The sequence below is a fragment of the Stigmatopora nigra genome, chromosome 7 (assembly GCF_051989575.1).
Source record: "Stigmatopora nigra isolate UIUO_SnigA chromosome 7, RoL_Snig_1.1, whole genome shotgun sequence".
NCBI lineage: Eukaryota > Metazoa > Chordata > Actinopteri > Syngnathiformes > Syngnathidae > Stigmatopora > Stigmatopora nigra.
In genome coordinates this window covers 1755649-1783562 of record NC_135514.1, presented here as the reverse complement: position 1 = coordinate 1783562, position 27914 = coordinate 1755649, and the positions used below count along the sequence as shown (strand labels likewise).

At 39.6% G+C, this 27914-nt stretch overlaps 1 protein-coding gene across 1 annotated transcript in view; it reads left to right on the top strand.

The window, feature by feature from the left end:
* Positions 1-27914, top strand: part of LOC144199670 (uncharacterized) — a 107289-nt gene that overhangs the window by 12722 nt on the left and 66653 nt on the right. Inside the window, exon 3 of the mRNA XM_077721481.1 lies at positions 26261-26404. The gene's annotated coding sequence lies outside the window, so the exon portion shown is untranslated. The remainder of the gene's footprint in view (positions 1-26260; positions 26405-27914) is intronic.

The window sequence follows — 27914 nt, the reverse complement described above, 5'->3', positions numbered from 1 at the left end:
CTTTTAAGAGGTGCACTAGCAATTGATGTGATATTTATGGTATTAAATTGAGGTAGTGACATTTCAACCAGACAGCCATGAGACCACCTGTCTGCAGTCTGGCTTTTTGAATATTTGTTGCCTTTGTAGGGGATAATCAAGAATAACATTTCATTATTTACTTGATGTCAAGGAGACACTTTCATTAAATAAATCAATTGACAGGGCAATATATAACAAGATGTGACGCGTCTTCTGAAATGAAATCAAAAAGGAAGAATTTATGAGTGTAATACTGGCTGCTGTTGTCCATTTTCCTAAACAATTAAGTGGGTAAAATATTATATCAGGGGCACAGTAGTCTAGTGGTTAGCAAATCTGCCTCTCAGTTATGAGATTACAGGTTGAATTCCTGGTTGGTTCTGGCCTTCCTTTGTGGTGTTTGCATTTGTTAGGATAAGTGGTAGGGAAAATGAATGAATAATATAGAGAGGGCTTTAATTACTTTGTTCCTTTCTTTTTTTTACCATGAAACTTCTTTAGAATACCCAACTAAAGGTGAAGTACTACTGTATGTTCCTTATGGACTGCTTAAAAACTTTGTTAACATGTCAGATATAGTGAGGGGAAAGCACCCCATTTTTCAATAATCTCTTTTCTAGAGTAAAATAAGCTTTTATTATTCCTGCAATGGGGAAGGTGGAGTTTTACAGCTGCAAAGTGGACAATAGCCATATGCAAATATAATATCCAAGTATCTAAACATATCTTAGTGCATATTGAGCAGAGTAATTGCAGCACAGTGTATCGTAACTGTTCAGCTTTATCCTCTCAGGGGATGTCACAGCAAAACAACGCTATAGCACGATATATTCGGCACGCAGGTTTTATGCCAGATGCCATTTCTGATGCAAATCATAAGTGAGAAATGAACCCAAGCCTGAAAAATGGCAAGTTGTGTGGTAAGGGTTCATGAATAGACATTTCAGATACACAAATGAGTAAGAACAGCAGCATTTTATGTTGCAGAAATAAATCAATCCCACAACGGAAGTATATCAACAGTCTGAACAGAAAAATGGCTAGTTATTACAGGGCTGCCAGTCTGGCTATTCCTTACTATTGAGCTACCAATGAGCTGACTTCAGTGCAAAAATTCCTCACATGCCTGCATGTATGATCACTTTCCATCACACCAAATATACAGCAGATTGTCAGGCAATAATCTTGCGCCCTTGGGTCACAAGAGAATGTAGGAATCTGTATTTATCATGTATGTTCTTACCTGTCCATCTCCTCTCTTACCACCTTTTTCCTGTGCCTGATAGCGACAGCTACTGCACAGGCTATTGAGGCAGGAAGTTCTGCGTCTTGACTAGCTGTCTTTTCAGTTGACAGCAGAGTAGCTGAGAGCTGAAGAATCAGGAAACAGCTTTTATCTTGTCTGTCTCCTGCCTTTTGCTCCCAACTTCCAACTGCATCTAAGCCCAATACAGAATTTGTGGGGGGTTGTGGTCTTGCTGGATGATGATGATGGTGGTGGAGTGAGAAAAGCAGGACTGCGAAGGGGAATAATATTACACAGACAGAAATGAAAGGAAGTGAGACAGAAAGATGTTGGCGGCATCTCTCGAAGAAAAGGCTTTGTTTCCCCATACTTCTGTCTTTTTTACGCATTCAGAAATCCTCAGTGCTCAAATGGTGAAACTGGCTCAGCGACAACAGATGAAGAGTGTCAGCTGGTGGTTAGGAGGCTCACGCACACTGCTTATCTGCCGTTTTCTCCGCAAATCCCTTCCAACTCATTCTGTACACTCTCTTTTTCTGTGTTTCGCTTCTTGCCTCCCTCCTGGCTGAGTTGTCGGAGTCTACTTGAGTTGAATGATCTGCCAAACATCTGATCACTAACAGAAAATTGCCAGGCAGGATTGCAGCCAAGGCTAAAACAGTGCCACCCAGTTACTTGCTTGAAAGTAGAGGCCCTGTCAAAACCAGGTCACCTGTTAAACTACTACTACTACTACTAACTAGTCAACAGTGTATAATGGATTTGTGATTTCTTATTATAATGTTGTAGCCCAGTGTAGGAATGGTTAGCACGTCGGCCTCAAAGTCCTGCGGTCGAGAGTTCGACCTCAGGTTGGTACTCACACACATGCACACACATGCAAACAAACACAAACTAATAGACACGTGCAAGGACACACAAGCTTTTGTGTCACCAACATTATTAATGTAGTGTCATCTAATCTCTGCTGTGGAGAAAGAGTTTAAAATGATTACCATAAACTCTTAAAGGCCATATCAATTAGGGCATGGAATTGTGTAGCTGCATTCTTTATGTAATTTACAGCAGTTTTGGCTAGTATAGGGTGATGGGTGTCGGCAGTGAAGGTAAAGCCTGCCATTGTCTTCTAACAGTGTGTGAAGTGTCCTTCCTACTGCAGATCCCTAGGATTGCCCACGTGTTTGTGACACTCATATTGCTTCTATACTGTTCACTCATGTGTGGTGTGTGCAGTAAGGACACTGCTAATTTGATGTGTCAATGCTTGGTTCCCCCCAGCATGATGATTCCCTTCGTCAGCAAACCGTGAGCTGGAAAATAGACCTCTATTATTATGAGATTAACTCAAGTGGTAAAGGATTTGAAGATCTCTTCAGCAAAGTCAATGACGATTAAAACTGTTTTTCTGCTGAGTTTATAGTTCACCTGACTCTTAAACTGGTTGGTGATGTAACACCAATGTCAATGTCACGGTTTCTTAGGATTTGTCATGATGTGAACTTCTTTTATTTAAATAGTGGAATTGCTTGGGTTTATGTGGGAGGAAAAAGTTTAATGGGTTACAGAATGTGGCTTTCTTGGAAAAAATCATGGACTTCCAGAGAATTGTGAACAGAGGACAACACGAGGCCATCTTTGATTGTATTGACAAGTATTTTTCTATAATGACAATCACAAGAATGTGCAACATATTGAGCATAAATACTCTGGCACACACGTCTGATAACTAGGGTGCTTTAGTAAAAGTGTTCTGTTAATTCAATTTTCCTAGTGAATTACAGATATGGTCTTTTTGAATTGGAAACATTTTTCCATCTCGATGAAAGGGGCCTGGCTGTTTCCTAAAATTTTAATACACCTGATCCGTCCCTCCATTTTTGATTCCGCTAATCAGGTTTCGAGTCACCATTCATGCAGTCTCTCCCATCAACATCTTGGACTGATCACCTGTCAATCCCACACTGAGACAGATCAATCACCCTCAAATTGCAGTCTTCTGTTTAAAAACCAGTTATTCTTGAGTGAACCTTCATAAGAGAGAACAAAGCAAGACTATCAAAAACACTCCAGAATAGTGCATCCTACTCGACAGGTCTGACACAATGTGAATGAGTGGAAACATCCCTTTTTTTTCCTTGAGTGCCAAACCATCCAATCAACGCAAACTCATATTATTGAAATATCGTTATTTTTTCCCACCTTTTCCCGTTATCTGAAGGAACAGTTATATTTTCCCCTTGCCGATAGAGTGGAAAGAGAAGATTAAAGAAATCTTGTCTTGACAAGTAAGAAAAAAAGGAGAACAAACTTGAAAAGACTTAACAAAACCCATCTCTGAAAAAGAAAACTTCAAACAGAATCAGAACGTGCAGCCAGTGAAGGAAAGATGCAAATGTATCACCTTAGGCTGAATGTCTACCTCCATAGCTGACTGTCAACCTGTCTTTAACTACCATGATTTTCTTTTTCCTGTAAAAAAGTGGCATTTATCCTGCATCATCATCATTGCTGCAACCACTGCAATCTTTGATTACCTTTGTGTTGTTGTCATGTCATAAAATGCCTCTCTTCATTCATGCACTTCATATTATTGCCACCATTTTCATATCTTCTCACTTCCCATTACATGGCAACAATGGTGCGGGAAAAATCTTAAAATAGTACTTTTAAGATTGGATCAGATGTAACCACAATGAGGTTTGATCAATGGCGATGCGTTTGTGTATCTGACGCTTTAGTGGCGGACAAGCTGTCACAGACGCCTGCTCTGCTGCTCCCCATGGACTGATTATTATAGAGCTGTTATCTCTCTCATGCACTAACACACACGCATACACACCTACACACAAACCAAGGTCTGCCGTACGACACATCACACCCAAAATCTCCTTCATTCCAAACACTTAAATTAGAACAGAAGCGGGAGTCCAGAAGTTGTTTGGCATGTTCATCTGTGTGCATGTGTTGTTCTTGCTGTATTTGTCCATACAGTGTTAAATAGGGGGGGGGGGGATCCCTAAAATGGGCCCATTATATGCATGCAAATTATGTGATCCTAATTCCTCGCCGCGCATTCTGAGGTAATATCCAATGTGCTGCATATCATTTTTTTCTCCCCCTTTTTAAACTACACGCTCCTTTTTCCTCGCCTTGTTCTCTCTTCTGTCTGACATCAGAAACCAGAATATAGTCTCGCATGTTGCGCTATGTGTGGGTAATTCCCACTGACAACGGTGTTAATGGATGACAATAGCAGAGAGGAGAGCACCATATGTCTGGGCCTGGGGCGGCACCAAGAGTGGCAGAGCGCACAAAGGCGAACAAAGACAAGAGGGATGAATGAGCGAGTGGGTGAAAGTATAACACAAGAAAGGAAGATAGAAGGCAGAAATATGAATCAAAGGGCAGGGGGAGCAGGAGACAATTAAAGAAACTGTGAACAACATTCAAATAATGAGAGGAAGGGAGAAATAAAGTGATAGACGATTGACAAAAAACAATAGAACCAACAGAAAGAAAAAGATTAAAATCAACGATTATTTGTTCCCTCTACACTCACAGGGATCAACTTTTATTGTATTAGTATCCTGAAGCCTTGATAGCATTTAGTTTTATTGTCATATGTTTGTAGATGTAAACTTTCTCAGTCATTAAACTGGCACTTGATATTGATATATTGATATACAACGTGGGCGGCCCTGTGGACCAAGTGGATAGGCCGTCGGCCTCACAGTTCTGGGGTCCTGGGTTCAAATCCAGGTCATGCCCACCTATGTGGAGTTTGCATGTTCTCCCAGGGCCTACGTGGGTTTCCTCCAGGCACTCCCGTTTCCTCCCACATTCTAAACACATGCATGGTAGCCTGATTAGACACTCTAAACTCCCCCTAGGTACGTATTGGTCTGAGTGTGCATGGTTGTCCGGCTGGCCACCGATTCTGGCCCGGAGTCAGCTAGGATAGGCTCCAGCACCCCTATGATCCTAATGCGGACAAAGCAGTTCAAAAAAAATGAGATGAGATGGGATATACATGTTTATGGCTTGGTTCTGCTAATTCAGTCCAACTCAAGTTAACCACCTTAAAATAAAGACATACTCATACATTTTGTGCCTTCACTTCTACTGTCTGTACTCGTAGCCATCACCATGCTCATCCTTTTCCTTTTAAGTTTCAGACAGCTTCCTTCTCTCTACGCACACGCACGCACGCACGCACACACACACACACCACACACACCACACACACCACACACACCACACACACACACACACACACACACACACACACACACACACACACACACACACACACACACATACAGGTCATATAACTTCATATACTGCTGCATATTCTGAAGTTAATAGTCTCGCTGACATAAAGAGATAAAAGTGGCAACATGTCAAATATGGGACCACGAATGAGAAAGGTAGAGAGGACAACAAGGGAGGGAGAAGGAATCATGAAGGGGAGGGGCTATCTTATTGAAATGGAAATAGAATGGGCCAATTAAAACATTCACGAGGAGCTTGTTTGTAACTTCAGCTCTCATAGTTGATATATACAGCACATTACGACTAAATGAATATGTATGAACTGAACTTCTGAATTACAACTCTTTCTGAGTCTGAGATTGTCCTTTCAGTCCTCAGTCATAACCAAAATCTGTACAAAAATATTTCTTTATGTAAATTCCCAAAGTCACCCTAAATCAAAAGAATAACATTAATATGAGGTTTCCAATAAATACAAGGTATTTCAACTGATAATCACTTTTTTGAAACTTTTACTTAGCAGTCAGCCATATTATACATATACTACTATCCTAACCCCCAAAAATCTCACAGCACACCATGTCTTTTTGTAGAAATCAGATTATTCTAAATTTGACAATGTTATATATAACTATTTGTGTAATTCATTCATCATTCATTTTGTTGTTGTTGATATTATAAAAATATAATTATATATATCATCTAGTAATATCAATATGATAAAATAGTTCCTAGATAAAAAGCATTTTCAAATATCAATTTGCCAAACATATTTAAAAGTTGTTTTGAAATGGAAAATTTCATGCAGTTCTAAACAAATGCCTTCCATTGGGTATCCATGATGCTGCGCCATCGCTGTTGAAGCAGAAGGCGAGCAGGTTGCTGACAACACTACCAGCCAAAGTGATTATACAGTGGGTCTGTCTTTACTTCCAGGCCAGTTTGTGTTGCACTAGCCTCACTTCCTGCTATTTTTACATCAAAAGTGTCTCACTACGATGCTGAATTATGTTCGCATTCATCCCCTGAGGATTTAAACTTTTCAAAGTCTACCTGTAAGTGTTCCCAGACTACATTGGCCTAGCGCTAAAGTCATTGAAGCCTTCAGCCACTAGTTGGAAGAAAGAACCCCCTGTTGCCCATATCACCTCAGCCTTTTGCTAATACGCTGAAGGACAATGAATCTCTGAGGATCTCATTTGCTGTCATGCGATGCTCTACTGCACCTTCATTCCAAGCGAGTGAAACGGGAGCAGACATAACGAAGCTTCTCTGCAAAGACCATCTTTTTTTCCCCTTCTTGCTCACTGTTCTTCACTTTTTTGTGAATCCTTTGGCAGTGTGAGGGTCGTGACTTTTCACATGAGCCCAAAGCTTTGACAACGGGGAATCTCATGAAGATCTCCACCCTGTGGATTCTGCCTTTGATTTTGTCATCTACTCTGTGCCCTTTGGACTTGTGATAGGGTGACGCATTACAGAGCGAGAGGACAGTTCAAACAGCTTTGCTGTCTTCGTACACATCCCTTGAAGGATTGCATGATGCAATAGCATATCCCCTATTGAGGTTTAAACAAGAAAGTACCTGTCTATTTTGCTCTGGTTCATCAATATATCAATGTACCACTGGGGTGGTGGAACAAAGTACCAAACTAATAGGGGAAAAAATATAATACAATTATTTATAAAGACAATAAATTGACTAAGAAATGCAAAAACCTTATCCAACAAGGTGTAAGTACGAGTGGCAGCTGAGTAAACATACGTACACACGCTGGCAAAAACACAACAATTTAAAATTATGTTATGTACACTTAAAAACTCACCACACAGCTACAGGTCAGTTGAACGTGAAGCTGATCAACCATGGTCTTGGAAAAAAAGGCTTTTGGTGTAATAGTCGCACAAAATCTGCTGGTGGCCAAAAGCAAGACGAGGGCAGAATAGGCTGTCAACTAGGCCATCAGCAGATCTATGCTCAATGAAAATGTTGGAAGCATTCAGTCAGGGTACGCGGGCTTGGAGTTAAGGACAGCCCCATGTTTTGGTCCAAAGCCAAGAAGAAAAAAGGAAAGGAAAGAAAGGAGGTATTGTTTGAAGAGGAGGAAATGATTGAGGAACAGTAATATAAGTTGAAGGCGCTGAGCCAGCCGCAGCAAGGATGACGGACAACCTGGGAAGGAGTGGTCTGTGGTTTACGACACTCTCCCAGCCCAAGCAATCTGAGTCCATTGTACTGCTCAGGGAAAGACTATCATCTCCCTATTTCACCTAATTCTAGTTTACATTGGCACATTGATGTGACAGGTCTAGCTCAGGGTACGTACAGGTGCCGACATGATTAGGTCCTGCGGAAGCTTGGATAGGTCCTGAAAGTACCGTGAAAGACCATCCTTCAAAAGCACTGCTGCTTTTCCACATTGTAGGACACGAGTCATCATCACTGTTAGCATTTGGATGCGACGGGAATTTAAAAGTGGACCTTGATTATTGATGTTTTCCCGTTCATCCAATACATGAGATGTTCCAGGATTGATGGAGCAAGACATCATTGAAGGGTAGCTTCTTGTTGATGACCCAAGAGCGACCCTATCAGCACCGTTGAGTGTGCACCAGGCAAAATGTCATGCAGTTTGCCCTTACCTGTGTTACCTGTGCTATGTATAAATTCCACATTCAGCAGATTGATGACAATGTTCTTCACAGAAGTTAGCCCATCTTTTCCTAAAACAAAATAATCGTAGGCCTCCAAACTTTTGAAGGCCTTTAACTTTTTACCAATAGTCCAGGATGCTTCAAATGTGAATATATGACTCCTCAGCAAATTTGTGGCCAAGACAGAGATGAATGATCCCATCAGTTTTCCATCAACCCAGACCTCATCTTGGCTTTGAATTATTTCGATTTTGTTGCCAATACATATTTTAAGTCTCTTTCCAAACCTCCACTAGTCTTCAGACATTGAGGTGTTTATATATCAAAGATGTTGCCTCCTCACTGTACTTTTTGCATCTTTGCTGCCCGTTAATTATAATTCAGTTCTCTCATTATATAATATATAATAGGGACACATGGGCGTATGGCTTTGATTTGTAAGGAGCACATAGTATATATATATATATCCCACAAATTGAGTACATTGACATTAAATTTTCCTCTGCATGGTAAACATGTTCAACTTGGCGAACAAACTATTAGCATTGTTGAATAGCCTTGTTCCCCGAGGTTCTCGATTGAAATGAACTGTAATCATCATCCGGCTCGGGTCATTTTCTGCCTTAAGTGTGACTTTGCCTTGAGGTCAACAATCACGACCCTCATTATAAGCTTGCGCTCGGCTTTGCCACGCTTTAATAAGCTGCAACTAATTGTTAATTGTGTATCTTGAGTTATTTAGTCGAAATCCAACGGCTCATTATTTATACACAAACCCATTGAGCACTTCATTGAATGCACTGGCAGAATCTAATTAAATTAACTACAAGCACTGGATCAAAAACTCTTATCTTTTATAAACAGGATAATGCCGCTATTTTTGAGGCAGCTCCCATTTTTATTACCTAATGTTGTTGCCATTTATTTGAAAATGATTCCACACCACCATTTAAGGCTTACTGTAGGTATGGTCCAGCTTCTCATCCTAGTCTGTAGATGTAAGGATACAATGTGAAATGGTCTCTCCATGAAGAATCAACAAGAAAGAGATTTGGGGGGGTGGGTCTTCCAGTGTGAGTCAATCTTGGAGAAAATAATGCAGCCATAAGACCTCTGCTCTCTGTCACAATCTCTGACAGCCTCTCAGATGAATGCTCGCTGCTCTCTGCAGCTGACTTTGTTGTTTTCCCAGGCAGCCATGTGCAACTAGGCTAATGAGTACATTTAGCGGGAAAATGCTGAGGTAACACTTTCATCATAGTGTCTGCATGTGTGTGTGTGTGTGTGTGTGTGTGTGTGTGTGTGTATGTGTGTGTGTCATCGGTTTATTAAGGTCACTGTGAGCCACTGAAAGTTTGAGCTGCGGAAAAAAGACTCATCCTCCCTCTTTCATTACACCTTTTGCACTGGCCCAACCTTCATTTCTTTGTCATTTTCCATCCATCCACCCGTATTTTGGTTTCTGATTTTACTCGCTTTCCATCCTAATTTCCCATAGCAATTGATGAAAAAGATCGCACATTGATGCCTAATAATTGTCTTAAGATATATTTATACGTGTATATATATATAGTTTGGCAATGATAAAGACTAACTGGACTATTTACCAGTCAACCATAGATTTTGAAAAGCACAGAAAGTAATTCATAATACACAATCCATAGTCTATATAAATTTGAGATTGTAATCCATTTACTCAGTACAGGATTCTATCCTAGCTGACTGGGTGAGTGAGAGGCATATCCCTGGATAAATTACTACCTTCATCTGAGCTAAGATTTTGAGATTTTAGAATTTCAGTAGGAATCCAGAAGGCCCACAGAAAGCTCATGCAATAGCAGGGAGAACATAGAAACCCTACACTGAAACGCTGAAGTAAATAGTCGAACCCCTGACATCAGTACTGGGCGCCAGATTTACTCATCAATCTGCGACAGGTGAACTCAATGGGCAATAACACAGGAGAAAAAGCACAACTTAACCAATCTCTAACACTTTTATTTTTTATGACAGCTTACTGCACCTAATAAATAACAGGCTACCAACATTTTTTCTAAATCTTGCTAGTTAAAATCTAATTCTTTGAAATTTTTGTTTATAGAGTGCACATTACGACTCTATTACCTGAAACGAGGCAGATGAACATGACAAAATTCATTTACATTTGACATTTTTCTGCATGATTTCTTGCAATTATTTCCTTGTAACGACATTGACAGTCATATAAAGTGAAGGCAAGACAAGTCTTTCAATTTCACATGCATTCTCAAAAAGAGCAATACATTCCTTCACTTCAGTCTTAAAACTCAAAGGATATTAAGTCAGCAGCTAGATTTTGTTTTTGGAGCATACACTTCAAAGTAGTAACTTGGCATTGAACAATTTAATTCTATGACAAGTTAGCTCTTGGAAGACACAATATATATTCAAAAATGTCCTACTGTAATTGCTCTGTATCGGTGCATAGCATTTGGAAAATTATAAGCCTATTAATGGTGAAAACAAAACATTCAGCATAAACGTTTTTCATTAGATACAGAGGACAAATTGTTCTTCGGGAACAGCGACAGACAAAGTTGCTTGTTTTTGCACTTTTTGCTGATGAGAGTAATTATTTATTTTGATTGTTAATTTACCATTAACACAGGCTACTCCTCATTTGCATTTATTCTGATGAGTGAGAGCATTTTTTTCGTGTCAATTTTTTACGTAAACATTTTTGTGAGATTATTGAATGACCTTGTGAAAACATTTTGACTTTATAAGACTTTGTGAATTGAATTAAGATATACAAAACGAGAAAATGTATCTTTACTGACCTGTGGGATAGCAGTAGGAACTTAACCACTGAGAGAGACCCTGTTGCAAAACCCTTATGTAAACCTCCGTAACTTTCATTTCTTTTTTTCGAACATTCATTAATTTTCTGGAGATGTTTGAGCCTATACCAGATAACTATGGGCACCAGTCGAGGGACACCCTGAATTTTTGACCAGTCAATCACATTATATATTTATTTAATCTTTATTTTTGGAGACTATATTTTCACTTTTTTACTGTGTCAATTTGCCTCCCCCAACCTAAATCACCGTATTGTCTAGCAATATAAAACAACACAGATGGCTACCATAGGAATGATTCAGATTTTCATCAGCACCATTAAAATCATAATCATTTTTCTATTAAAGTCAATGTCGCAGTCATTAAGTCTCTCAAACTGGTCATATATCATTATAATACATGCGCCACTGAACAGTTTTCTTGTTGGTTTTGGGTGTGAATATTTTAGCTTTCTGGATAACTTTATTATAGTACCCACTAACTTCATTGCACCCGCTGTGAAAACTCATTATTTGTACTAAAATGCAGATCAAGCAAAATGTATCCAATTTTCATCTCAAATGTAATATAAGCCTAATGGTTACAGTTGGGAATTCACAAAGTAGACCTACCAAAAAATCTTCAAGAAAAATTATTCTGATCATTGGCAGACTCAAATTTTTGGTAATAAGAAAAAAAAACATGCTACGGCAATGGTTTTCTATTGATTAAGAAAATGAATCATTACCGTACTAGGAGTCTGCATTCTCTTGTGGCATATGAGCTAAAGCTGCTCATCTTTTATAAATGTATTTAAACTACAGCAAATAGTACTACTGCGCTTTCAACTGTGGGTTTTCAAACCTCATGTGTGATAGAAGAAAAAAATACATACAGGACTTCATAAAAATGTTAGTGGTGCTTTCAACTGGAGCTGCAGATTGCTTCAGAGGCTCCCCCCAATCACCCACCCACCCATTATACCCACACAAGTGCTGTTTTAATCAGCTTTGTTCCCAGATGGAAAAGTGCAGGAAAAAAATGTTAAGGATTAACAAGAACGCTGGAATAAGTCTGCAACTGGTTTGTGCATGTTTGTGTGTCTTGAAAAGGGAACACTTAAATTTGTAAATTTGAGTTGTTTGCGCCTGTCTTCTTCGCACCTTCTATAATAATGGTGGAAAGGGCAATGTCATGCATGCATCCAAGCGTTCTCATACACATGCACACAACAGCAATGTTACACATGAAGGATGCCAGTAATGGGATTCTGCTCAGGCCTGTGTGACCATGCTGCACTGGGCTAAGGTCATTGTTAGCATGCCTGGCGAGAGAGGCATAATTTTGATGTAAAGGCATCAGGAGAAATACACAAAGACCTAGAGTCCTAGACGATGCATTATTTAGGTTGTTGTTAATTATGTGACCTGACCTATCTCAAAGCTTGAATATGGCGTTAGATCTTTGCTACGAATGCATACACAACATGGTGGAAGTGTGGATAGGAGGTCTGCCTCACCTTTCTCTGCTCATCGGTTCAATTTCTGACTCCGTCCTACTTGTGTAAGGTTTGAGTATTCTCCCCATGCCTACGTGGGTTTAATCTTAGTACACTGGCTTCTTACGCCATCCCTATAACATGCATGGTAGGCTGGTTCAAAACTCTAAACCAAAGGGTTACACTCTTTTGCTCCACGATCTACTTTTCAAGAAGCCTGCGATCTGCCATTTTCATGAAGCCATTGCATTCGTATGTGTGCGCTTGCTTGTTAACAGGGAGCGCAAGATATGTGCTCCTGCTTTTAAAATCCCTAAAATTTGGATCGGTGGTGGCTTTTGTGAGTGTGTGTGTAGGTGTGTGTGTTCACTATTCATTGAGTTCGGAGGGAGGGCAGTTGAGATGGTCTCATTGGCAACAAAGGGCGCCAAATTGAAGCATAGTTGCGGGAAGCATATTCATCTGTCCAACATCAAAGGATCTGCTTGAAAGCAGGCCGTTTATGTTAGGCGAGGCTGTCGGCATCACACTCAGATTCTTGTTAAAGTCAGATACGCATGTTAAAAAAAGTGTGAGTATTGCATTGGGCTGTCATGATACAAACGAGACATTATTTGGGCCTGAAGGAAACCAGGAGACTGGATCAAATCTTAGTCTCAGGCGATCTCCCAATAGTACCTTGGCGATCGACTGGTTGATTGTTATCGATGTAATGAGCACCCCTGCTCTAAACTCTCCTGTAGGTGGTAGACATTTGTGAGTGATTGTTTGTCGTTGTGTGCCCAGAATTCTCAACCAGTCATTTTGCAGTCCAATTTTTGGGTGAAGACATAGTATATGATGTCCCTGAAGCCTGGGTTTTGTAGACTGCTCAATTCATCTTTGTTGTACTCATTTATCAAAATGTAAGATTAACACTTGTTTTGGTTTGGCTGATTTGCTGCTTGGAGCAGCAAAGGCTAATTTTGAGTTCTTTTTCTCCTGGCTTTTTGTGCTAACCCTGATTGATGAGGAGCCAATCAGTATTCACTTTTGTTACGTAATACCATAAAACACTTTTGTGCTTTCCCAGTACACTTTACCATTACATTATGCATTTCCAATTATTGTGGGAAAAAATTGACAGCACTGCAATAAGGCAGCTTCTTTTGATTGTTTGAATTGTATGACCCAGAAGTGTTTATCATAGAAATCTTGTCTTTTATTATAACTTTCCTATTGCAGCGTGTAGGCTTGTCATTGCCGACTTTCAACAAATTCTCATCTAAAAACCTTATCTGATTATGATGTCTGAAAGGGCTATTTTCTAGGTTGCTGTTAAAATCAGGCTTCCCACTCCTGCTCTCTTTCAACCTCTCATCTCTAATGTAAAGGAGTAAAGAGTCTGTAAATGTGTACTTACCTGTTTTATACCTGCCTTTCAACAAAAATAGAGCCAATAAAGTGTTTGTTTAAGGTCAAAAAGGCCCTCTTTCTTTCTCTTTCCCATTTCCCTTCCTCTCCCTCCCCACTCACCCTCTTGAAAAAAGACTATTTTTTTGCCTGTCCAGCAGTTTACTGAGAAGCATCATTTTACACCCTGGAGAGACTCTTTTCTCAGTATGTGTTCGTCTTGTACAAGTGGCCACATGATTCATGTTCACGCTGGTGTTTGTGACTCTACTCCTGTGTGTGTGCGACAGAGTATTTATTAACGGCCATTTGCTTCCTTTGCCAGTGTGTGTTTGTGTGCATGTGTGAGTGTGTGTTCCCCTGTTGTGACAGTGCTGAAATCCAAGCTGACAGCATATGCCCCTCAGCAAGACCACTGGGAGGCTACAGAGAGAGAAAGAACAAGGGCGAGGGGTGGAAAGCAAGAATAGAGAGTTTGAGCTGGGTGGAATAATAGGTAATTGGTTGAAATAAGAAGAATAGAATAAGAAAAAGAAGAGAGAAGCTAGCAAAGAAAGTGCATGAGAGAAAGCACCCTGCTGTGCTGCAGTTGAGTCCCGCTAGCGTTGGCATGTGTTAAATGTAAAGCTGCTGGCTGACTCACCATGCTACCAGCCCATATTCTGCACTCGACTGCTCTTGTCTGACAGGAAGGCAGAACAGTCCCATCTTCATTGAAGGAAGCCTCTTCTAATGATCTTCTTTTCTCCCCTGCACTTTTCATACTTTGGCACCACAGGGTCACAGTACCGGAGTAGTATTATGCCTTTATGCTGAGATAAACTTTAAATGAGGCTCAAAACATGAATGATCCAGAATTGCACTGGGTGAAGTGCGTACTCGACTTAAAATAATCTAACTTCCACTCAGAATGCTGCTCTGTTTTGTGCCTGAATGCAATACCGACAATATTTTGACAAAGACGAGAAAATGGATGTTCTGCTGCAGGGATCTTCTCCAAACATGAGGAACAAGACAGCAGTCAGGATATTCATTGGTGCCAGTAAATGCGCCAACACATGACTTGTGTATTTACATATGCATATAGTAACTGTAACATTTAATATATACACTTCTATTCTATAGACATGATAACATGCATGGTATCGATCAGTAGTTCTTAACCTGGGTTCGATCAAACCCTAGGGGTTCGGCGAGTTGGTCTCAGGGGTTCGGTGAAGGCTCTGCCGTGGTGCTAATGACACATCATGTATATGCACGATTACATGCCGCGCTTGACCATCACTGTAGATGATCACGTGTCATTGGTTCATCAATCAGTGCTATGAGGAATTGATATATTCGGAATTTGAAAAAAATATATATTATCTGTGAAATTCGAGGGAACACTGAACAATGTATGAATATATCTCTATTCTCTACGCACTTTGGACAAACACGTTTTTAATATTACCATTATATTTATGTAAGTCTACAAGAGTTACATACACCCGCATCAACCATTTGAAGCAAATCAATCGTAAACATGTATTAATAGACCAAGTGTGGGCCAAAGTGTGATTACTATATATTATTATTATTATATTATGATTATAAAAATTAATGTACCAATTTGAAGGTAGCCTCAATTGTTTGGTTTGTTGGTTCTTCACCCACAGTGTAGTAAAACATCATTGATCTCAGTTATATAGCCCAATAATACAAAAGTAAAGTATTGTTTTTTTTTACTGTAAGAAACATTAATGGAAATATTGTTCTAGTTAAGTCAAAGCTGAAGGCAGAGTATTTTTTACACCTTGCTAGCTGAGCATAACATTCTGAACCTAATTAGAAAAAAAAAGATTGAACCACAGACAGATAACCAGTCTAGACAGCTAAAAGCACTGCAAGGCCACAGAACTAATAGCGACAGGATTGCTTCTTTGAATATGGTGATGCAAATCTTCCTGCTCAAAGAAGTTAAAAAAATAGATAAATGGTAAGGAAGAACTTTTAAACTCAGATGAGTCAAGCCTGACAAGTTAAATGTCTTCTTACAGTTTACCACGTGCCTGCATAAGTTTTCTTGGGGTACTCCAGTTTCCTCCCTACATCCCAAAAAACAGATATGATAGACTGATTGAACATTAAATTGTCCTTAGGTATATGTGGGAATGATTTTTTTGGTCTCATTGTGACCTGTGATTGGCTGGCAATCAGGGTGTCTCCTGCATAATACTGTACATGCCCAATTAGTGGTCCCATCGAGGCATTGTCCTAATCTTTTAAACTCCAGGCCCAGAATTAATTATGCCATTCCATAAAAGTTGAATAATTTCTGATACCAACATTTTTCATGATAGGAAATGTAATTATTTAATGTGAACGGAAACGGAATGAAACACCAACTAACTTATCGGGGAAGAGCAATTGCTTCAAGATGAAGAAATATATGATTTACCTATATGCTGTTTTGTCTACATTTCACAGAAAATCTTTGAGATTCTTTTTTAAAAGTAAGCAGTGTGACAAACTTCTCTTGGGCATGTTTTTTGGGATCAAAACAAACATTTTAGAGGACAAGAATATGAAGATATGAGGATTTGTAGTCATGGGGGTTATAAAAAAGGGTTTAATTTCCCCCCCCTCAATTCCCACTTGGAGCTTATACATGAAAAACATGAAGTACAATGCTTTCCTGCTGTTTTAAGACTTGCTTTGAACAAGCGGTTTAGAATGCACAGATGCATGTCAGGTGAAATATGGCTTGTTGAGTGTTTGTTGGTGGAGAAGCGTTCAGTGAGCATTCATACGTATCACTGGGATATTCTTCTGAATGCAATTTATGCTTCTTTGTTATCTCTGTGTGGGTTAATCATAGATTTATATGCCCCATTGTTTTCCATTTAATAATTGGATAGTAGCTCCAGAATAATCATGAATTGCTCTCCATTAAAATCCATTGTTTTAACAGCAAAGGTGATGAAATTAAAGGGCAAGAGAGAGAGAGAGAGAGAACAGAATGGAAGGGGGCTGCTTTGCTGTGTACATAATATCATGTGCAAGAGTGCATGAAGGTGATGCCGTCATATTATATACACCACGGCTTTCGACGGGATACATTTTATAATGTGCACCTAAGTAAATCAAATTTTAATTAGTCATAAATTGTTTCTAAGTCACTGTAGATAATTACATAAACAGTATGTTTTTTTACAAAAACATGGAGATTAAGTTTGGGGAGACATGTAATTGTCCTTACAAAGATTAAACAGATTGTTTTTTTTAGGTCGCTGCTTCGACCTCCAGCTTTCTGATTTCTTCTCCTCCCGCATTCTTGTGTCCTCCGGCTGCCTCCTTTTATTTGTTTCAGCACTTTTCAAGCGCTTTTCACAGCACGACCTGCTAATCGCAAACCTCCGTGTAAAATGATTTCACTTGCATCAGGAAAAAGTCATGCACACTGAGTTCTGAGAATGAAAGAATTCAATGGCATCGTCATGAGGCATGATTGATGACTACTGCAAATAATAGTTTCTGGATACATTCATTATTATGCAACTACACATTCACCCATTATCCAAACTGCTTTCTCAACATTAGGGCGCATGCAGATGGACAATTTGTAGTCACTCATTTCTGACAAATGAAGATAAGCAATTTCCAATTACAGGTCTACCAAATGTGAACAAAGATTGCAAAATACAGTGGTAACTCTACATATGAAATATTCAGGTTATGAAAAGCCTAAGTTGTGAAATTTTGTCTCTAGATACAAAAGAAATTCCAAGTTACAAAATGTGAAATTACACTCTTGTTGTGGTTTCCTCTGGCTGGGTATGTCTGTTTCCTCCCAGTTTCAGAAGACTTGCATGGTAGACTGGTTGAACACTCTAAATTCCCCCTAGGTATGAGTGTGATTGTAAATGGTTGTCCATCTTCTTGTGGCCAGCGATTGGGTGGCCAACAATTTGGGGTGACCCCTGCCTGGTCCCCATAGTTGACATGGATTGGCTCCAGTGCCCTCTGTGATCCTAGTAAGGATAAATGGTATTGAAAATGAATGAATGGTCACAATTCACACTTTAGGCAAGGGTGGCAATCTAGATCGACTGGTAAATTGAGGGCTTTGTCTTTCAGCTCAGCCCCTTCTTTAGGCACTGAAGCTTATCGATCTCAAGCTGCATTGTCCCCTCACTTCCTCCTCTACAGTATCCCTCAAAAAACCTTACTTGAGTAGCTGAGGAGTGAGTTACTTTCACTTATATACAATAATTTAACAAAGCCCTATTTTCAGAACTTACATCCATCTACTACTGCTACACTTGGGGCTCGTCTCATTGGGGGTTGCCTAATTAAATCAACTTTTTTCCACTTTACCTTGTCCTTAGCATTATCATCCATTTCATGTCCTCTTTCACTACAACTATCGAGTTCTTGCCACTCTCCCTGGCTCCAAGAGGGTTGGTTTGACCTAGGTTGTTGTTATTGCAGATTTTCTGAAAAAGCTTTAAAATAAATAGTTTTTTTCCCCTTACATTTGACCATTTGACCTTTGTCAGGTTCAGTTGGACTTCAGCACTGTCCCAAATCAGCATGAGTGTAGTATGAGCATATATTTAAACAACTTACATAAAACCATAATGAATCTGTGTCTTGTAATTACTACTGTGGCAGCAGAGACCCAGTGCTTTATTTTAACGTCTATTATTGCTTCTTACACATCTCTGCAGTATAGTCTAACTGAATTAATTCAGTCCTGTCTCCTAAAACCTTATACTATTGTCAGCTTTTTGTCACAGTATTCAGGACAAATTAATAATGTGACTTTGTGAATGAATTTATGGAAGCTACCCTGGTGCAAAGATGGACAACCAACATTCTGTCATTCCAATGAGCATTCTCCTTGGAATCAGAGCTTATTTTGCATAAGCCTTTTCGCCTAATGAATCATCATTCAGCGAAGGATAGACCTTGGAAGAACTGGTTGCTGTTTAATACAAATGGGGACATAGGAGTCCTAGCGTGTGATGCACTTGTTGCTGGCACAAGCAAACTGCACGGATTGTTCCTTTCCTTTTCGCTTAGATTGACAAAGCCACTGGTGATCTTCAAACCCCCTTCAACAAAGCTCTTCTCATAAGGCCTGATCCCTTATAACCTGTCTAACCTCTATCTCTCTCTCTTTCTCTCTCTCTCTCTGTCCGCTGCGTATCTTCACAGCTAACCATTACTCTTTTCTCTCGGTTTCCTTTCTGCAACCCTCCTGCTGACTCCCTCTGCTTCCCTCTGCTTCCCTCCCCTCTCTTACTTTGTTCCAAGGATCAAACAGGGATCTCACACTCTCTTTTGCCCATGAACATCACCTGGGAGAAAAACATACACATTGGCTTTTATTTGAGTGTAGTGCAATGTTCATGTTTCTGCTCAGGATTCTTGAGTTCTCCCGGTCAGAGTAGAATGTGACCTTTCAACTCACCTGGTGCTTTGGATCAGAGGAAGCATGAGGTGGAAAGGAAAGGAAACCACAGAAGACCAAAGTCGAACGATGTCAGACCGAAGGAAATAAAAAATATATTAGATAAAATGACTTCAAACTCCCCAAGAATTCTGTAACTCCAGAATGTAAACAATTCATGTATAGGCCTCTTTTCCATAATCTTCTTTTACCTGAATTAGGTTGTAAAACAACAGTATTAAAGCTTATTTAGAACATCTACAATAATTGACATGTTAAATCATAAACAAAAACCTAGGTCTGACACAAGTGTTTTCACACTGTGCCAGTGCAACAAAAGTCAAGAACATTCAGTTTATAAAAAAAGGTCAGAGAAACAGAACACGCATTACAATTTGAATATATGAAAACATTTAAAGACAATGAACAAATTAATATATTTTTTACAAACCTTAATATTTTTTATTATTATTATTTGTGCCATGTAATTGCCCTGCAACAGTTGAGACTGTGTACCCCACCGTCTGCCCCCAGAACCCTTAAACCCTCATGAGATTAAGTGGTATGAATGAATAAATGACTATTATTTGTCACATTCATTACAGAATATATACAGAAACACCCATCGTGTATAATGTATCAAAATGCAAACTGCTTTCCCTGGTGCTAAAATAGATAATAAAAAACACGAAACTCATGCTGAACCCAAAATTACCCCTGTAACCCAAAATCCAATTTACATGCACCCCCACAAACCCGAATAATCACATCAATAAGATTTTCATCATCTCATCAGGCCAGTCCTGTTCAGTTCTGCTCTGTCCCACGTCCATTGTAGCGTATTTTAATCTGGTGCTGACCGTCTGGGAACGAAACAGGTGGTACGTGACAGCAGGTATGAGCCGACTTCAAAGCAGCCAGAATGGGATTGGGAGAGGAAAAAAACAGGAGTGACAGATCTGTAAACAAACAAACTCAAAAAAGGAATCAGGAGGAAGGAAGAGGAAACTGAAAGTTAGGGACTGTAGGAGTGATGGTACTAGACCAACAGCTTGAATATCAATTTATCTGCAGGAAAAGACAACAGAACTCCAATAAGCTAAAAGAAATGACTCATAGTTCCATACATACATTTCGGTCTGTGTTTATATGCTTATTAATCTCTTGAAGCAGTCTAAATAGTAAATATTCATTCTTATACAGAGCTGCAACTATATGCGAGCACTGTTACTTTTTATTAGCTTGTCTCTAAGGATCATGTAAGGTGAGTATGGACATTGTTAAATGAGCCTAGGGACTGGGAAAGAAAAAGGAAGGGAGGGAGGAGTGGAAAGTGAGCTAGAGGACAAGCTGGGAAAAAGGGTTTGATTTGAGAAGGAGAAGGAGCCAGAGAAGGCAAAAAGTAGAGAGTAGCGTGGAGGGCAAGCGGTCATATGAAGGGAGGGGGATGATGAGAGGAAGTGTGTTTAGAGGAGAATCAGGGTAATGTATGTGATATGTAGCCTGAGGAGGAGGGAAAAAGGGGGATGGAATAAAGATGGGGAGGAGAAGCGAAGCAGAAAACACACTAAACGACATCTAGCCCGGAGAAAGCTTCGTTCAAGGTGGGACAGACATGAGCACAGGGTGAAGGTCAGAGCACGATCCTCCTCCTCCTTTTCCTCTCATTCCCTCTGTCATCATGTAACACTAGACTATCCAGCAGCACAAGAGAAAAGCTCCAAGTCAGCTCTTCTTTTCTTCTCTCATCCAAGGTCGCCACAGGAGCACCCATGGGGAAGCAGTGCAATGTGCAAAGCAGGCTGGGAGGTCGGGACATGTTGAATTGGGCTTTTGACAAGCCAATGTAAATGTGTCGGTGGCAAAATGAGAGCAGCCAGTGGGAATCCAATTGTTTTTGTTGTCTGAACCTTTTCAGACCTCGCCTCTGCTGCTGATATTTTATTTCAGCAGCCTTGTCACTTGGGTGCATGGTCACTTGCAATGTACTGCTGAATAATTGGAAGTCTTTATCCAATTCAAGTGTTTTAACATGTCAAAGAAAAGTAGTACTTAAGTCAGCTACATACCAGGAGTATACACGGACAAGTCAGGAAAATAAACCACCATAGCACCCCTGATTTAAGATATATATTTGACTATTGTACTTTTACTATTTTCACATATTAATTTAGTTGTATAATTTTACAATGACATATATGTCATATACTAAAAATTCTAGCCATCATTTCACCTGGAAATCTTGAGAAAATGCACTAGTGTGGGCCTGGAAAGAAAAGGCATAGCGTTTTCTTCATCCTTGCTCATTCAAATTATAGCACTGTGTTCTCCATGCTCACAAACTGGAACATGTTGCAGATCCTATTGATCTTAATTAACCGGTTTTCTGCTCCTGGAGTTCCTGGTTCCGTACAAATGATCTGCTTTAAAATTTAAGTCATGATCAAAGGCACATTTGTTGTTCTCCCTCCTCTTTTTTTAAATCCACTGACATCCATTTGTGTGAGAAGAATGCATTTTCCATAGCAATCGATCCAATTAGGCTGTGTATTACATAGTGTTTAAAGGTCTTCCAAAATATTCTTGCGATTAGTTTAATTTATATTTCACAAGTATTACTTAGCCTGTATGTCAGGCTAAAATCCTAACATAATAACTATGTTTGTCTATCCAATTTTTAGTCTACCCACCAAATCACTGTAAAAGGGTTAAACTGTTGCAGCATGAAAGCGGGCATTTCAACACTTCATAGCCATACCAGTGTCACGGGGTGCCGGAGCCAATATCAGTCGACTTGGACCAAAAGCACCCTAAACTGGTTGCCAGACAGTCGTAGGGCACACACAGAGTCAGGCAATCAATTGCAATCACAATTACAACACCATTGGGTGGGATTCAATCCCACGCAGCCCACACCCAAAGCCGGCCGAATGTACCGCAAGACCGCCAGGTGGCCGGAAAGAGGCCTATGAATTGTATAAATGAAGCATCCGGGGTATTCTCAATTCATGTTTTTCCTCTCTTTTCGTCTGTTTGAATGACTAAATATCAAAAATTAAGACAAATAAATGGCTTGCATGACAACTTGTTTGTTGGCTATTAGTTTTCCAATAAAGAAATTACCCTGTAGTAGTAGATAAGCAGTGAGACATGAAATCAAGATGCACAAACTATTCTCAATTAAACAGAAAATGGTTAAACATCAATTTTAAAAAATGCAGGTTTATTTAAACAAAAGCATTTTGTCTTAGAAAGGCGTGCAAACTGCTTTATGTTAACACTTAATGGTCCAGTAAGCTTCAATTTGACACAAAGACATTCATGTTGTGACGGTAGACATACCCTTGCCAGAATTCCCAACACATGCTGGTATATTGAGGAAAAACAGACTGTCTGAATTCATGTCTGGCCAAAACGTGTGCATGAGAATGTTGTGAGTCTTGCTTTCATGATGAATCCAGAGCTTAAACCAGCGCAGTCAAAGACACGTGTGGGTAACCACTGCACCCCAGTTACCTTCCTTTGTTCCTTTGTTTTACACAGCTCTCTCGGAAGCTCAGTCATTGAATGCAACATTGGACACACGTCGTGTTTGTGTGCGTGCGTGTGTTGCTGTAGAAAGTGAACTCTTTTACATCCTCAAGCAGCAAGTGCACGCTTCTCCTCTCTGAAAGCAAACTGTCATTCGGTTTGTGAAACTCTATACCTGTATCCTGAGTACACAGACAGCAGTTCATATAGTAATTCTATGTGTGTGTTTTGTGCGTGTAAAGCTGTCAATTTGTCATGCCTAGCTCCATCCAAAGAGACAGACAGCCCATTGAGGCGTTTGCTGCAGAGACAAAACAACACAAAAACAACTGCAACTGACAAACAAGCTTTAGCCGGCGTACCAACACGCACCGACACACACATCCATGACAGACAGTTGAGGTGTTAGATTTAAATTTGAATGCACTCGTTATACATTGTAGACTTTGTTAAAGTGTCATTGCGAGTGTGATAATTGTTTATGCATCATTTTGATGAATGATGCAAAGTAAACGACGCGCACTCCCTGATGGTGTCAGAACATTAACTACTCTTGTGTGAGATTGAGATCATTCTATCACAGCAATTTCGTTAGAGTAGAATCAACATTATTGACTCATTTTATTATGTTTGTGATTGAGACCTGATGCAATTTTTAGTATTCAAAGTGAGGTTTCTGTTTTACACAGGTTTTTCCCAGGGAGAGCAGGTATGAATATTAAACTCATCAGAGGATGGCAGCGTTTGTTGATTGTAAACACATCTGTCACTACTGTTTAATTGGTAAACAAGTCTGAACGCTTTCTGTTTGTCCGTAAACAACTATGTCCCCAGATGATATGCAAGGGCACCACAAAAGGTCGCCCCTAATTCTGTCTGAACTGTTTGTATGTCTCAGTGGTGTCGACCAATTGCGTTTGATTTTCTTGCGTATTCATCTCATCTCATCTCATTTTCTTAACCGCCTTATCCTACCAGGGTCGCGTTGGGTGCTGGAGCCTATCCCAGCTGACCTTGGGCCAGTGGCGGGAGAATTGGTGGCCAGCCAATCGTAGGGCACAAGGAGATAAACAACCATTCATGCACACACTCATAGCTAGGGGCAATTTAGTGTGTCCAATCAGCCTACCATGCATTTCTTTGGAATGTGGGAGGAAACCGGAGTACCCGGAGAAAACCCACGTGGGGAGAACATCCGTATTGCTCTTATTTTCTTAAAGGCTGTACTCAAAGTACTATGACCACACATTGTACTGTACTCTGACTAAAAGGCTTATTTTAATCTAATATTTTTATTATTTTCTCAAATATAACTTTTTGATGTGTCCAAATATTGGTTTAAAAAGCATGTCACTTTTGGCCATCTAACAGTGGGAAACAATAATTAAAAAATATCTATTATTTTTAGGTCTGACAGCTAATTTCAAATAATTTGACAAAGCAGAATCAAAACTGACCTTAGTTTAACCCCGCAGTTCACCATGTTTTTTTCCTGCCATGCACCTCTAGCCATTTCTGCACAACTGCCCAATATATTTTTGCCCAATATAAGTGAAATCTTTTGCCTGTAACAAAAACCTAATCATAGATTGGACACATATGGACACGCTAATGAAGCTGTGACATTGCATATAGGTAGGATGCTATAATATTTTATTGTTTGTCCTACCGTACAAAAATCTAACTGAACTGGATGAAAATCTACCGATTCTGAGTAGGTGCCGTTGTTCTCATAAATGTCATGTGGGCTTGTTGTGTCCTGGTCCTTTATAACATAATGGTTGTTTTGTGGTACTACAGCCCAAACAAACAATAGAAGTCAAGTTTCCTACCCCAGGGCTCAAGCCAATTTAAAACATATTAGTGCCATTGTTGTGTTGGGACCCGACGTGACAAAAGTGTCCACATCAAATATCCCGCAACAAACAGGATTAGGAAGCATCCATCAAATGGCAAAAAGCTGTTCTCTCCTTTCGGTTGTGTGCAACCGAGTGTTACAACCCATACTGTAGATTTGCTCCCTCTCCCTCGTGTTATTGAAATACAGTGTCACTTCTAATCCAGCTCAGTGGATGCAAAGAAGTGCTTTAGCTGTGTTTGTATTTGGGTGTCAATGCACTGCAAAAGATCCATAATGAATAACAGCACTGAAACGACGTGACAAGAGTGTGTCAACACACAACTGTTTGCAAGTTTGACACTGTATGTGCATGCAAAACGGCGGTATATTTTAGAAGCAGTGTGTTGTTTCACAATGCGTGTGTGTGTTTGTGTGTTACTGTAGCAATGATCCAATGACCTGACAGCTCGTCCCTAGGGACTGTACACATCTCTGTCATTCCTGCTCCTGGACTGCTCTTAACAGTGCTCGGGAGATGTGAGACTAAACACTGACTCAGTGCACTTTGTTGCACTTGAATGCATTTTCTGCCCTTCATATAATTGTTTAATAATAATGTTGAATAATGTTTCGGCCTTAACACTATAACAAAACAGGATTACACTTCTCATTCACTTTTCTTTTTTAATTGTGAAGTCCATCTACTGTGAGGCGATGAGGTCAAGTACCAGAATGTGAAAAGGTATTTTTCATAATCATTCATTGACTTTTGCGTTCCGCTTATCCTCACAAGGCTCGAGCTCAAAGTGGTTGTCAGCCAATCACAGAGCACAAGGAAATGAACAAGGGTGCTGACTACACTTTCGCCATGCTGCCCCCAATAATCAATTTTACAGAAAAACAAATTAAATCAGACCTTAATCTATAAATTAAATATTAATGAGCTCCACCATTTCAAGATGCCAAGTGTTTTGACCATTTAAAATAGCTTGAAGGCTTCCAGGGCGTTTTATTTCGAAGTCAAAGGATTTTGTGAACCTGATAAAGGAAAGAAGAAAAACAAAATAGGTAAACATTAAAAAGGATGTCATTACAACCTTTTTATTTACAGCTGTTATACATTGGAAAGATTATCAATTTATTATCTTGAGTGGGACAGCATCATTTTTTAATCCAACATATGTATTTGGGGATGTTTTTAATTGCTGCTTTTAAATATGAGGCAATATATTGTCGAAAATATCCACACAAGTATTAAAAAATTATTATAACCTTTCTGACCCAGACAAAAGGACCAAGGTTTGACGAGATAATGAGAAACTGCTGGGTGACCACAAGAGAAAGCGGATTGGTTGAAACCCAAAAGCACAACTTGCAACAAGTCAAACCATTTGGTGATCACATGTGAACCACACAGACAGAAAAACAACAAGCTAATCAGAGCCACAAAATAACACCAAAAAAACCCAAATCTGACAACTTTACACTGATTCCTAAGGAGAATTTACAGTGTTCAGCTAGCCAACCATGCATGTTTTTGTGATGTAGGAGGAACCCGGAGTACACTGAGAAAACCCATGCAGGCATGGGAAGAACATGCAAACTCCCCACAGGGAGGCTGGAACCCACCAGGAATTGAACCCTCAATCTCAGAACTGTGAGGCTGGCGTACTAACATCTTCATCCAAAAAGGTAAGTTTCTTTTTACAAAATAATAATACTCAGTACAATTTCTTTATTTTATGATTCAAGCATTATCATGAATGTAGTCAGGTAACAGTTTGAAACTGCTAGCACTTATATTTGGCAATTGTACTAATAGACTATATATCAGTGATTTTGGCCAAAACAAATCAAGGTGAGATCTGTCAGCCTCAGGTTGCACTACCGCTGCCTAATTTTATTCCCCCAATACTTTGAAAGGTTTAGCTGATTAGAATATTTCCAGGATATTTGTATATTAATATGTATGTATCTTTTGCATTTGCACCCTGAAATGTCAACAACCTTCTTTCTATAAATTGGATGCGCTTTCAAGGGTATTCAGCTTGTTGCTGGAGTGTGAAAGTGATGGTTTTCAACTTTGGTATTAATTCTATGATCTACATGATGTACAGACTTTGAATAAGACAAAATATGATTTTGTAATACCTAATGAGCCTGAACTTTATCCTTACTACATATATTTACTTCACTACATTATTATGCACCAGTAAATAGATCATTTGAAAACAATTGAAGAATTGAAAAATGTAATCAAAAATATATTACAACATCGGCAGCCCGGAGGACCAGTGGAAAACAAGTGGGCCTCGGAGTTATTGGGTGAAGGGTTCGATCCCAGGTTGGTCCTCACTGTGTGGAGTTTGCATGTTCTCCCTAGGCTTGCACGGGTTTTCCCTGGGTACTCCGGTGTCCTTCCACATACTAAAAACATGCTGGGGAGGCTGGTTGAACAATTAAAATTTCCCCTAGGTATGAGTGTGATCGTCTCCTCCTGCTCTGCGATTGGCTTGCCACCAATTTATGGTATTTTTCCCTGCCTCTTGCCCGTATTTAAATGGGATAGGCTCCAGCATTCCATTTGAGGATAAACAGTACAGATAATGAATGAATGAATGACATTTCAAGTATTCTGGTGATTAACGTTCATGTGAAGCATACGTTTTTTTTCTCTAAAGTTTTATTATTCTTACAATCATAAATTACTGAGCGTTTAAAAAAGCGTTTCATTGTCTATGTTTCATTAATTTAACATGACACCTCCATGAAGTGAGTAATAGGTATTTATGATCATATTTCCAGCTCACTTTGAACATGATAATAAAATATACTTTAAAATGCTTTTGCAATCAACAATTTATGGAGCATGTGAATGCAAAGTCCCACTTGCTACGTACACACTTGGTGTGTGTCCAAGTACGGCCTTTTTAAAGGATTGTTCTGCTCAGCACCTTCACATCTGATTAATTGACTTGTCAGCACTGTATTTTTATCCTGCTCCCCTGTGTATGAATGTATACGAGAAACTGTGTGTGTGTGTGTGTGTGTGTGTGTGTGTGTGTGCAGACCTTCCCAGTGTCCTTTCACTATTGGTGTGAGTACTCTCTCGCACTATGTTAACGTAATCCACGTACCTGCGTATTCTCACACAGTGGGCAAAACTACAGTGATTTCCTAATGTTATAGACTGACTGATACT